Genomic DNA, 13174 nt, shown 5'->3' with positions numbered 1-13174 from the left:
GGAGGAAGCAGGCTCCCTGCAGAGCAGAGAGCCCGATGTGGGGCTTGATCCCAGGACCCTAGGATCATGACCTGAGCCGAAGGCAGAGGCTTAACCCACTGAGCCACCCAGGTGCCCTCTGATTCTTTTTTTATAATACCACCCCCCTTTTCTATGGAGCCTTGAAATAAAAGTAGAAGTCAGGTGATGGAGAACTGTCAGTCACTGAGTCAAGTGGTTTTACTTGGAGGCAAATAGACTTCCAGGCACCTGAGAAATTGTACACAAAAAGTTGAGGGCAGGTCCACATATTAATCATTAGGTTCACTTTATGTGCCAAAGATGATAATCTGCCCATTCAGTACCCACCTGGCTTTCTTCCTTAGCCACAGAACTTTATTTTATGGGGAATAACAATGAGTCCAGCTACAAAACCCAAACTTCTCAGCTTCTGTTGCAAATAGGTGTTGCTGTGCCTGAATTCTGGTCACTTAGTAAAGCAGTGTATGTTGGGTGGGGCTTTCAAGAAAGCACCTTGAAAGACAGAAGGGCTGGCACACTCTGCCTTGCCCTTTCACCTTAATCTTCTTCCAACCAGGAAAGCAGACATGATGGCTGTGCTCCAGCAGTCATCTTGGACCGGGAGGTAGCCTTGAAGTTGAAAGCAACGTACCAAGGATGGTAAAATGGAACTTTAGAAGGAGCCCGGCCCTGCCTTCTTTGGTCCTGTTTGTGCAAGATAAAAAACAATCCTTCTCTCCAAGCTGCTGTCATAGGAGTTCTATTTTATGCAGTCGATTCTAATGCTAGCAGACACATTCCACCGCACTCAAGTACAGGAAATGTCACATTATTTTTCTAAGTCAATGAAAAATGAAATTCAAATCCCACAAAGCTGACTGGTAAGAATTTTGATCTCAGCCTGGTGTAAAGAACCCTTGTGCGTATCTCTGGGCTTCCTGTTATGCCCAGAAAATGTGGTGAAGTCTGCTAATATTTGGTTTGTCAGGATGGCTGCTAAGATGCCCATTCAGAGGGAGGGAGAAATTACCCCAGAGTTTCCGGGCCTGGTGTGGGTGCCGCGGTCTTGGGTCACCGCCCATGGGTGCTCTGAGCAGCGGTACCTGTCTGTCCCATCAGCCCCTAGAGAATTCTCTGGGCTCCAGCAGTTACGTTCACCAACCCCCCTCCCCCTGGCCAGCCCTCTTCCTCCAAGCTCACCCCTTCCCTCCCCCTCCTGGGGGATCCCACATTGTCATCCCTGGGGCAACAGCTCTTAAACCATAAACTGGCCTCTTCTCTGAGGGCAGGCGAGCCTGGGGAAGGAGACGCCCACCCTAGGAAGGGGCTTCTTACCCTGTCCTGCTCACTTGCAGGGGAGTGCGTCCTGGGAGAGGCCCACCACCTTCCCTGAATCCACAGACAAGGAGCCTAGAGCGCACGGGCTAGGCTTGAACACCCTTGATGAAGCCCGTTCTTGTATCCGCAGAATAGGGAACGGTTGTAAGGGTTAGGAGCTTGGAAGCTTCAAAGACAAAACAAGGACAGAATGGAAGGCAAAGTAGAAAACCAACGCGGATGAAAATGGAAGGACTCTGATCTTAGCGCGGGAGACAGGAGGGGATGGGTTCACGGCCGGGGCTATCCCAGCGTGACCTGGGACGGCGACAGTCCGGATGCGTGCCACCCGTGCCAGCCACTGTTTGCCTCTCATGATACGTGACATTAGCAGACGTGGCAAATGCGCAGGTGTGCGGACGCTTGCAATCTGAAGTCAGGGATAAAGCCGAGTTTGGTGTGAGTGATGCTTGTACAACACCAGTCCTTACAGAGATCCAGCCCTGGCCCCTCCCCGGATCGCGAGAAAGATGCTTCATTCCCCCAGTGTTTGAAACCACTGCTGGCGGGGGTTCCAGCCGTCCCGTTTCTCATTATTCTAAGGCAATCGGCAATTGCTCTTCCGCAAACTCTGCCTCGGTTTTCCCATATGCAAAATGGCCCACCCCTGCAGACGCCTGGCCAGCGTGGTGCCCAGCAGACCCGCTCCTGGTGCCGCGTGCTGACGGCCGGGTGTGCAGGCGCCGCTCGAGGGTGTGCTACACGCTGTGGAGGAGCTGCTCTGGGCTCACTCCTGACCCTGGGGGATTCCGGGTTGGGTGCTTCCCGCTGCAGACGCACGGGGGGGGGGTGCAGGCTTTCCTGGGGGCACAGGGCGCTCGTTTCCCTAGTGGAAGGGTGTAACTGGAGCTCAGTGCTCTCGGTGATCCTGGAGGGGGCCCCGGAGACCGAGAGTGCGCATAGTGTCGGGCCGCGGGACGAGGGTGAGGAAGGTAAAAGGAGGCACGGAGAGCTGGAGGTGGGACTGGAGGTCGCTGGCTCTTGGGCAGAGGCTACGGGTGCCCGTCTCATGGCTCCTGACTCGGGCCTGAGATTCTCCTGCACAGGGTGCCCCAGGTCGGAATAACTCCGGTCGAGTGTTCCGGAGGGTTCCACAGCAGGTAACCTGCTCAGCAGCACCCACCACCGCCCCCGCCCCCGGCCACGAGCAGGCAGGTGCTGATGGAGCCTGAACAGCGGGCTCCCCAGGGAAGCTGACTGCAGCACTGCCGGCGTCCGCGGTGCACATGTGCCCGTCCCGGCTGAGCCCGAGTCGGCAGTGCAGGGTCACCCCCCGAGGGGTCGGGGCTCCTGCTGTGCTGGGTCAGCACCTGCCCGGGAGCCAGCCGAGGAGAAACGCGCTGAAATAGCTGGGGAGCCAGCAGGGTAAGCAGTGCCTCGGTTTGGATGTAATTTATTTAATTGTTCCTTAACATCATTTAATTTTTAATAATTGCTGAGCTTACCAGCCAGCTCATAAACCCTGACGATTTAATGAGATGGCTCTCGTCTTCCTCCCCACACTCTCCTCCCTGCTCCTGACTCCCCTGGCCCCCAGGGCGCCCTACACCACACCACACCACCTTTGCCCCCGCAGAATGGTCTGTCTCTCCACACCCCACTGAGGGGACAGGGACAGGGCCCTGCATTGCCATGGCCCAAAGCCACCCCATCTGAGACGTGTGCTCCCAAACTGTGTTTTATAAATGCCTCTCCTGCTTGAGTCCGCAGGAGGAGGGGTTTTTGTCCATCAGCTCAAATTAACCTGCTGTGTGCTGGAGGCCCCTGGGATCCCAGGGTGAAGGGAATCCCAGGCCGCGGCCTGGGGGCAGAGGGCAGGCTAGGTCTTCATCCCTCGGGCTCAGCGGGGGGAGGGACAAGGACGAGGCTGGAGACGCACGGATCAACAGAACCAAGAATTGCACAGAATCTGAGAACACGAGATATTTTATCACATCAACGAAAGCAAGGTACTCTGAGCACTTACTCTGTACTGGACACAGGGCCATCAGGTCACCGGGCCATCACAGCCCCTGGATAGCCACCAAAAAGGCCACCAGTTTCCCCGGGCTCCAGGCAATGCCCTCAACGTAGGAAATCTCAGGCACACAAAGGTCAGTGAGGGAGGCGGGAATTCACTGAAGGTGGCCCCATTCCAGAGTTCCTGACTCAGAGCACGTGGGGGGGCGGGGGGGGGGCGGGCCTTGGCCCTGTAACCGCAGAGGGCTGTTTGCTCTCCCGCTGGGGAACCGTGGACCCTTTGACCACGCTACAAGCCCAGTGAATTCCGCTGTCTGCCTCTGGCTTCCGAGGGCCCAGGCCGTGGGGATGGTGCCCAGTCCTGACCGAGCCAGAAAAGGAAAAAGCCGGAAAAGCACCTGCGGCTGCCCCTGGGCCTTCTGCAGCCCTCTCTGGGGCCAGCTCTCTGCATGGTGGTTTTGCTCAGCCGCGTGTTTGTGGGAACCCTGATGAAACCAGTGTGTCCTTGAACCCATCCCCGGGTATGCGGAACCGGGTCTGACGCACCCACAGTGAGCTGCAGGAGCCCCTAGGAGTGGACCCGGCCTGCAGAACAGAAAGCAGCCAACCTTTGATCACGCCCTTGTTTTGTTCCCGGAGTGAAGGGAACAGAACGTGCAGGAGGACAACGGACCAGCAGGGGCAGCTCTGCCGTGTCCCACAAAAACAAACTGTTTCTGAAACTGTCGAACGCTCCAGGATTGTGATTTCCAGGGACCACTTTGCCATGCGTCCGTTTGTCAAAGCCCTTGTGTTGTGGGTGGAGAGCATGTCCTGCGGCCTGCGGTCCCTGGCCAGGGGACGAGCTGGGAGGGAAGAAGGCTCATTTCCAAGGTGTGGTGTATCTGCCCTTTGCGGAAGGCAGGAGGGCGACTACGGCACCCGGCGGGCGGGCCCAGGTTCTTCGGGCTGCCACCGCCTCTCGTTGGGTGCCTTGTGCCCGGAGAGGGTGACAGGCGTCCCTCCATGCCCGTCCCTCCCTTCCATCAGTTTGTTCTCCCACTGCTTCCGAGTGGCATGCTTGGCAGGGGCCCCCACACAGGGGGAGGGCCGGCTGGGGTCCCCTGGGTCCGGAGTGACCCCAGGCATGGGGTGGCCTCCCTTCGCCTTCCCCTGCAGGTCCCGCCTTTCCCACCGGGTGTTCATCGGGGGAGGGGCTCAGCGGGAGCTGTGCTAAGGCTGGGGCCTGGGAGGACCTGGGATGGGAGCAGGACGCAGGGGAGGGGCTAGGAGGATCGGGGATGGGAGCCTGGGTTGGGAAAGCTGGGCCGAGGCTTCCCAGACCCTGCAGAGCCCACTTGGAACAGATGGAGGGAAGGGAAGTGTCTGGAGCCTGCCCGGCAGTGGGCAGGGTGGGGACCGCCTTCCAGGGTTAAGCAGGAGACCCCGCGGGGTCCCTGGACGGCAGGCGGACACGGTGCTTCTGCAGCCTCTGTGCTTGTCCCATGTTGTTCCCAACAGCGAATCCCAGCCCCCCCACCCCACCCCCAACCGGCTTTCAGATGCTGGTCACAGTCCCAGGGGCCAGCAGACTTCTGACTGGCAACTCTCAAGTCCGGGCTCCCAAGACCCTGACCTGGGGCCACATGTGCGTCTTGCGGGGGACCTCAGGGACATGCACGGCAGAGCCAGGCAAGGCCCAGCTGAATTCCATTGTGGGGGGATGTCCACGGTGGCAGTGCTACAGAGACCACTAGGGGAGGGGTGGCTGGGAATGGCAGCCGGGTGGGCCCCGGGAGGGAGGGGTGTGAGGTGGGGGGTCCCTGGGCGCCCAGGGGGTTTTGTCCCAGGTTCCGGGTGCTGGCTACAAACCTGTTTCCCAAGGCAAGACTTTGCTAAGTTCCCTGCTCGCGTGATGGGGCTTTCTGCTCTCAGGGCATATGTACCAGTAAGCCGTTAAATAGCGCACTTGAATGTTTCTGAGCGAGTGCTCACCACACCGCGCTCTCCTTTTCATCTGCACTGGCGCAGCCTCGCTGCGGGGACCTGCTGGGGTAACTGGTTTGGCCAGCAGCTTCGGGCCCCGCCAGGCAGTACCGTGCTGCCGCCTTGGAATCGGGGCCCTGCTGGGCCTGTTGGGCGCTGCCCAGGCTAGAGCTGGTCCCAGTGCCTCCCCGGGAGGAAACCAGGGCGGGCTTCTCAGAAGGGGAATCAGCTCAGGTTTGCCGTGGGGCTCCCTGCCTGCAGGGTTCCCGAGTGTGACCCTGTCACAGCTTCTGACCTAGTGAGTCTGAGCATGGATTGCCCTGCCTGAAGGCGGGTCCAAAGTCTAGACAGTTCCCCGGGAGCAGGCTGGGGGCTGGCACAGCAGCTCCTGGCTGGTAGCCCAGGGTCCCGGCCCTCCCAGGCAAGGGCCTGCAGGGCGCTCCTCCCTCCTGAGAAGGAGCTCACGTGTCTGCAGCCACTTCTCAGCAGAGGGCTGCGGGGTCAAGGAAGCCCCCCCGCCGCTCCTTCCTGTCAGCAGCAACGTTCTCAGAAGCCAGCTTTCGCTTTCTAGGCCTGGCCATGGCCCTGGTCTGGGAGAAGACGTTCCCGCCCCCTGCCCAGGGAGTAACAATGCCTGAGAAGGGCCAGGAGTCACCGGAAACTCAGAGGGAGGGTCAGGTCAGGGAATGGTGTTATGTCCCCAAGGGAGGATGCTGCGAACACCCCACGTGGGGAGACCACAGCCCAGCCCACACTGCAAAGGTGCAGGGAGCTGTCCTGCCTGTGGGACAGCAGCAGGGACTCTGGTCCACCTCCAGCCACATGTCCGCTTGGACGGAGTTTTCCCTCTCCCTGCCTGTCCCTGCCAGCGGGGCTGACCTCCGTGTTCTTGCGAGGGACCGTATCGCGTTGCTTGGACTTCTGTGTGGAAGGCAAAGCGAACCCCGGCTGTGTTGTCATACGCCACAGTACTGGCAAGTTCATTTCTTTGAATCTTTTTTTTTTTTTTGGCAGGTTTATCTCACCTGTGATTTTAATGGGGAATCATTTTCTGCTCTTTCCTCCTTGTTGGGGCCAGATTTTTGTTTGGCTGGGTTTGGGGTTTGAAAGCAAGAGAAGGGGACCGGTTGGCAGGGAGGGCCTCCTGTTTGCTGGGCTCTCCTGGGGCTGGTGCCACCTTCTCCCCGGTGCCCGCTTCATGTCACAGAGCAGCCGTGAGGGTTCTTATCTTTGGCAGAACAGCGTGATTTCGGACGTGATGTGTGCATCAGGGTCTTGCAGGCGGTGAGAGCTCCCCCCGAGCCATGTGGCGCTGTCCCAGCTGGGGAGAGCTCTGGAGTGTTGGGGCTTGAAGCACTTTGCACAGAAGAACAAAGAGCAGGCAGATTCCTACGTGAGGATTCAGAGAATTGTCCAGGAATGCAGACCACATTCTGGTCAGCGCTTTGTCCCCACGAGTGTTCACTCGTGTCCTTCAACCCCACACTCCCGTGTTACACCTTCAGTCAATATTTGAAGGCCTGTTTAGGTAAACATCAGGAACTCTCAGGACTCTTTGCAGCAGGAAACCTGACCCCCCCAAATGAGTCACGATCAACAGGCTCTGGCCAGAATAACACACCAGCTTCCTGGAACAGGCGTGCTCAGAACCGCCAGGAGAAGCCCAAGAGACGTCAGCCCGACCTCTGCCTCCTTGGACGTACAGCCTGACCTTCGAAGATCAAACAAACACACCCGCAAGCCTCCGGCTGCTCGGTGCTCCCCGGACAAGCACAGGTGAGTTCCCCTGTCGTGCTGGCGCGGCAGCCCAGCGTCCTGGCAGGTGAACCACCGGTTTCACCTGAGTCTAGCTTTGGCAATAGAAACACAAACAGCAGCTTGCAAATGCAACAGAAGATCTCGTTTCCTTACCTGGAATTAAAGACATGCAGGGACGAGGGAACAACTTAATTAAAAAGACAGGGTGCTCTCCTGTTCCTGTTCCCGAGTACTAGTAACAATAAATAACAACAGGAGCTGGAAGAAAGGGCAGACTGCCGTGCCCCCTGCTCCAGGGGACACAGCTGGGACAGTGCGGAGACCAAAGCAGTGGGCTCCCATCCGGAGGGTCCCAGATGGCAGCGCGAAGCCTCTGACATGAGGGCTGTGGTCTGGTGTTAGCTGAGACCCCGGGGGCTGCTGCTGGGATCATTGTTCACGGGGTGGGGCTCACGAGTCTCTGGGACCCCAGGGTCACTCTAGGTTTTCTGTGTCTCCATCCAAAACAGGGGAGACCCCGATTCCTTTTGCTTGCAGCCTTCACGTAGTTTCAGGGTCACGGGTCTCAGCAGCACCGCCCTGGATCTGCTCGCAAGGTGCATGGAGGAGGCTCCAGGATTCCGCAGTACAAGAAACTCTTTAGTCAAACACGGCCATTAGGAAAAGAATCTACTCAAAATTCCAACAATGATGCAAAAGGAAAGAAAATACTGAGTCCGGACGCTGAGGCAAGCTGAACGTCTGGACATCACAGGTGATGTTGGTGTAACTCCAGCCCCCACGCCTGCGCCCCTCACTGCCTGCCTTCGGCGGTGTTGGCACGCTCCTCCCTGGAGGGGACTGTGCTCGGTGCTTAAACACTCAGCTGCTTCCCCCCGGGAGGTGCTCCTCTGCCCTGGGCACGGATGCCCCAGCAGAGTGGGCGGTGGCCTTGTGGCCCGGGGTGGGGATGTGGTCCAGAGACTGAAACGGCATGTGCTCGCGTAGACGATGAACATCGTTACCATAGAAACCCCGTGGAAAGACAACCTAGAGCCCGGCCGACCCAGGCAAATGAAGCTTTTCCTCTTACTGCTTGCGGTGGTCGTGCTAAATTGCACTGTCTTTCTTCTGTCCGGCCCGCAGGAGCTGTAACAATGCTCATTCATCACCCTGTCCCCTTGCGTCAGGACAAGGACCCCTGTGTCTGTCAAGACAAGCCGTCTGCCCAGCAACCCCACAGCTGCTGTCCCACTGCACCTGCCTGCTCGTGACAGGTGTGCTGTTTTGAGACCCAAACCCCAGAACCTGGATTTACAGGGGGGCCGGCTGCTCAATTTGGGGTTGGTCCTTTTTCCTCAGTGGAGCGGTGCCCCTCTGGAGAGATTGGGGCATTTGAAACCTTATCTGCACCCAGAAGAACACGGTGAGCATTTGCCTTTTGCTGTGGGCCTCAAGTGCCGGACAGAAGGATAAGCAAAGGATTTAGGCCACTTGCCTCAGCTTTGGGACCGAAATGTCAAACCAACCAGGCCCACATGTGAGCTTCTGGCATTTCAAGAATGTGGGAGCTAAGAATCCAAGCGCCAGGCGTGCTGACCAGTAAGGCGTGTAGAGCCCAGTTGGCAGACTGTGGAGGACAAACACATAGTAGCAGATAGAAGTTTTTGCTTTTTCTGCTCAACTTTGCATAACACGGGGCATTAGCTTAAAAATATCACCCGTGAACATTGCCATGCAAATGTACCTCCCAAGAAAATTACTGCTGGCAGTTTCTATTCCGGGAGAAACTTGTGATAAACAAAAACCTCCCTTGGGTCCTGCTTATTGTGGTATTTAAGTCAGGGGGAATGTTTCCAGGGCAAAAAAGACAGCATTCTGCTAATGTTTCTAGCTTCTCAGAGCCCAGACTCTCTCACAAGGTGTTGGGTGTGTAACCCAGGCTCCCCACGTCTGCTTCTTGGCAAAGTGTGATTCCCGCTGCTTAGAATACAATCGGCCCTTGAACAATGTGGGTTCAAACAGTTTGGACCCATTTCCACACAAATTCTCTTTCGATAAATACAGGCTAACGCTGTAAATGTATTTTCTCTTCCTTGTGATTTGCTCAACATTTTCCTTTTACACTTTATTGCCAGGATACAGTATATAATACATATAGCGTATAAATTATGTGTTAATTATTATTGTGTAAGGCATTAGGTCGCTGGTAGGCTCTTAGTAGTGAGGTTTGGGCAGAGTCAAAAGTTACAGGCAGGGGCGCCTGGGGGGCTCAGCGGGTTAAAGCCTCTGCCTTCGGCTCAGGTCATGATCTCGGGGTCCTGGGATCGAGCCCCGTGTCGGGCTTCCTGCTCGGCGGGGAGCCTGCTTCCCCTTCTCTCTCTGCCTGCCTCTCTGCCTACTTGATCAAATAAATAAATAAAATCTTAAAAAAAAAAAAAAGTCACATGCAGGCCGAAGCTATCCTGAGAAGACCAAAGCCCCAAACTTCAAGAAGCATTACAAAGCTATTATCACCTAAACTGTATGGTAGTGGCACAAAAATAGTCATACGGATCAAAGGAACAGAATAGAGAGCCCAGAAATACTCTCTTGCTTATCCGGTCAGTTAATCCATGACAAAGGAGACAAGAATATACAACGGGGAAAAGACAGCGTTTTCAATAAAGGATGGCGAAAAACTGGGCAGATCTATGACAAAGCATAAAACTAGACTGCCTTCTTACACCACACACAGAAATGAACTCAAAATGCTTTCAGGACCTAAATGTGAGACTGAAACCACAAAAGTCTTCAAAGAAAACACAGTCGGTAATCTCTCGGACATGGGTGTCAGCGTCGTATTTATGGGTCTGGCTCCTGAGGCCAGGAAAACAAAAGTGGACATAAACTACCAGGACCAGACAGAAATAAAAAAAGCTTTCAGGATAGCCAAGAAAATTATCAGCAAGACAAAACAGGAACTTACTGATCGGAGAAGATTATATATTCAACGATGGGTTAGTACCCAAAATACATAAAGAACGTATACCACTTACACAACCTAAAAAACCAAAAATTTTTAAAAAATTAAAAAAAAATATGCAGAGGATCCGAACGGACATTTTTCCAAAGAAGACATCCGGGTGGACAAGAGATGCACGAAAAGATGCGCAACGTCACTCCTCCTTAGGGAAATGCAAATCAAAGCCACGGTGAGGTCTCACCTCACACCCATCAGAACGGCTCGTATTGAAAACACGAGAAACACGTGCTGGTGAGGACGTGGAGGAAAGGGACCCTCTTGCACTGCTGGTGGGAATGCAAGCCAGTGCAGCCGCTGGGCAAAGCAGCAGGGAGGTCCCTCAAAACGTTAAAGGTGGAAATACCTTATGGGATCTAACTCATGCCACTGCTGGGTGTTTGCCCAAAGAAAATGTAAACTTTAATTTCTACAGTAGCCGAGATGCGGAAACACCCCAGTGTCCATCCGTGTATACATATAGAAAGGGTTTATGCCAAGTGAGATAAGTCAGAGAAAGACAAACAACACAGGATTTCACTCATAGGCGGCATCTCACAAACAAACCAGACTCTGAACTCGGGAGAACAAACTGGTGCGCGGGTGGGGGGTGGGGGTGGGCGGGGAACAGGTGGAGGGGATTAAGAGGTACAAACCCCCAGTTATAAAATACATACGCCACAGAGGTGAGAAGTCAACAAACAAACCAACAAAAAGTCATTTGTGGGTTTTTGACTGTGGGGGAGGCCAGCGTCCTACCCCCCGAGTTGGTCAGGGGTTGGCAGTGTGTGGTTTCCTTTTTGGAAAATGTAAAGAAATGCCACAAACCCACACAAAACGAGGACAGCGTTGGAAAGGGAGTAGGTAAAGAAGATGCCTGAGTGAGACTAAAGCTCCCAACCTGAAAATCCTGGCGGGACCAGTCCTGGAGAGCCAGCTCCTCTCTGGGCAGGCAGCAGGGGTCGGGGGCCAGGAGAGGGGAGGTCTGCTCCGCTGGGGGCCTCGCGGGCACACAGGGAGGCCACGGGCTGCCAGAGGAGCCCGCTTCTATCCTCCAGACTCCAAAATGTCAGACCTTGCCTCTTGCCTCAGTAAAGGTGCCTGATTTCCAGGGAACCAAGGAGAAACCTGCAGGGAACTTGAACCAGGTGACAGGGACCCCTCCGTGCCCCTCTAAGTTTCAGAGTTGTGCAGGAACGTGGGGTCGCCTCAGCATCCTTGTATACTCTGTGGGGACGGCAGGAGGGGGCCTGTGAGATGGGAGGGGACAGGGGTGACTGCACCTGCCCCCCCCATGCAGTGGGGGGCATGCCTGGTGGGGCCAGGCCTGGTCACCAGCAGCCTGGTGGGGAGCCGGAGGGATCTGGGGGCCCAGCCACCAGACAGAAAGCTCCCTGAAGGCCCAGTCTGCCCTCCCTGCAGGGCTCCCCCACACAGAGGGGTGTGATCATGGGGATAAAAGCCTACAGCCCCAGCCCAGGTGGAGGCCCACAGAGCAGGTGACCAGCTTCCCTGTGGCCATCTCCGTGTGTCTATCCACGTGGCCAGGGCTCAATGCTGGGGCTCCTGCCCTACACTCCCCCCCACCCCTCGCCTGTGCTCCATCTGGAGTCCCCTTCCCGTTGATAGGGCTGCGTCTTTCCCCCGGCTTCTGTTCTCACCGCGCCCAACTCAAACCCCCGAGCCTTTCAGCTCACCCGCAGAACCTGCCAGAACACCGCTGTACTTCACTCCTGTGCTCAAAACCCCGAGCTGCTTCCCCTCCACAAGCCTGCAACGCTGGCTCCCCGCTCCTGGACCTCAGAACTGGCTCCGCCTGCTCCCCCCACCCCCCAGAAGCAGCTTACCTGGAGACAGCAAGTAGCCGAGCCGAACTTGACTCTTTCCTTGAATGACCTCTTCTGGGAACGAGCCCTTCGTTGAAGATGATTTTTGAGAAATGTCAAAGATGCGCCAGCTGCCTGAAGAATAAAGCCCGTTTTGTTCAAAGACCCGTGCAGATGCTCACAAACCAGGATGTGGGGCAGAGGTTTTCCTCCACGGTGGCCCATCTTGCCCCTTTGGGGTCGGCATCTGGACCTGCAGGACAGCCCCTGAGGCCCAGGTGCGTTTCGCTTCTGGAACCCTCTCTCCTTCAACATGGCTGAGCTGGATGTTTGGAGCTACACCTCCTGCTTACAGTCAGACCTGGGAATTAATATTGCAATTGACTGATTCTCTGCCTTTGAGGGTGCTCACGTCCATGGCTTGGCTCCCACCCCCAGCGACAGTGGTTCTAGTACCTTCCGCCAGGACTGAAATGAGATTGTGCCCAGGGTGTGCTCAGCCTGGACCCCGGCCCTTCATAAGTACTCAGTACCTCTTAATAATATCAAATCTGATCGTGCTCTCACTTTGCCCCGCGTTCCGGAAAGGTGAGTAACAGTACTGACGGTTAGCAGGTTTTGATGATCTCTCTGACTAACACTGAAATTCCCAAACTAGGGGGTGCCCGGGGGGCTCAGTTGGTGAAGTGTCTTCCCGTCGATGGCGGCTGCGTCCTTCCCCCGGCTTCTGTTCTAACTGCACGCAACTCAAAATCCCCCAGCCTTTCAGCTCACCCGTGGAACACACCAGAACTCCCCCTACTTCAGTTCAGGTCATGGTCTCAGGGTTCTGGGATCGAATTCCAAGTCAGACTCCCAGCTCCGTGAGGAGTCTGCTTCTCTCTCTGCCCCTCCCCTGCTCGTGCTTGCTCCCTCTCTCTCCCTTTCTGGCAGATAAACAAATAAATAAAATATTTTAATAAATAAATTCTCTAACTAGAATACACAAGCTCCTATTAAACACAAACTTCTAAATTTATCTCAGAAGCTCATTCTATGTTAAGATCCAATCATGCAGCAAATTCACAGTTCCCTCCCCAGGTACCTGGAGAGGTGGTTCTCAGATTTTAGAATGAAGGGGGTGCACGCGGTGGGGGGGCGCTCCATGTCCCCGGTTTCCGGGTCTGGAACAAGTGTCTCATCTGACGCTCACTTAGATCCCGGCTTCATCCCTTGCTCAGTCTCTGCACCTTGCCCTTGGTTCCTGGGGGCCGCGTGGACAGAGCATTCATATTTTATAGTCACTGGAAATGCTGTGTGTGCGCCGTCC

General features: G+C 55.7%; 1 long non-coding RNA gene across 1 annotated transcript; it reads left to right on the top strand.

Moving 5' to 3' along the window:
- The first annotated feature begins 6725 nt into the window (after window positions 1-6725).
- On the top strand, window positions 6726-12730 carry LOC125084026 (uncharacterized). The gene is made up of 3 exons (XR_007122442.1): window positions 6726-7077; window positions 7569-7813; window positions 8185-12730. It is a non-coding gene; the product is annotated as an uncharacterized LOC125084026 (long non-coding RNA).
- The last annotated feature ends 444 nt before the right edge of the window (window positions 12731-13174 follow it).

Source organism: Lutra lutra, chromosome 13 (assembly GCF_902655055.1).
Source record: "Lutra lutra chromosome 13, mLutLut1.2, whole genome shotgun sequence".
Taxonomy (NCBI): domain Eukaryota; kingdom Metazoa; phylum Chordata; class Mammalia; order Carnivora; family Mustelidae; genus Lutra; species Lutra lutra.
The sequence above is the reverse complement of the archived record's forward strand: the minus strand, read 5'-3'. Positions and strand labels throughout refer to the sequence as shown.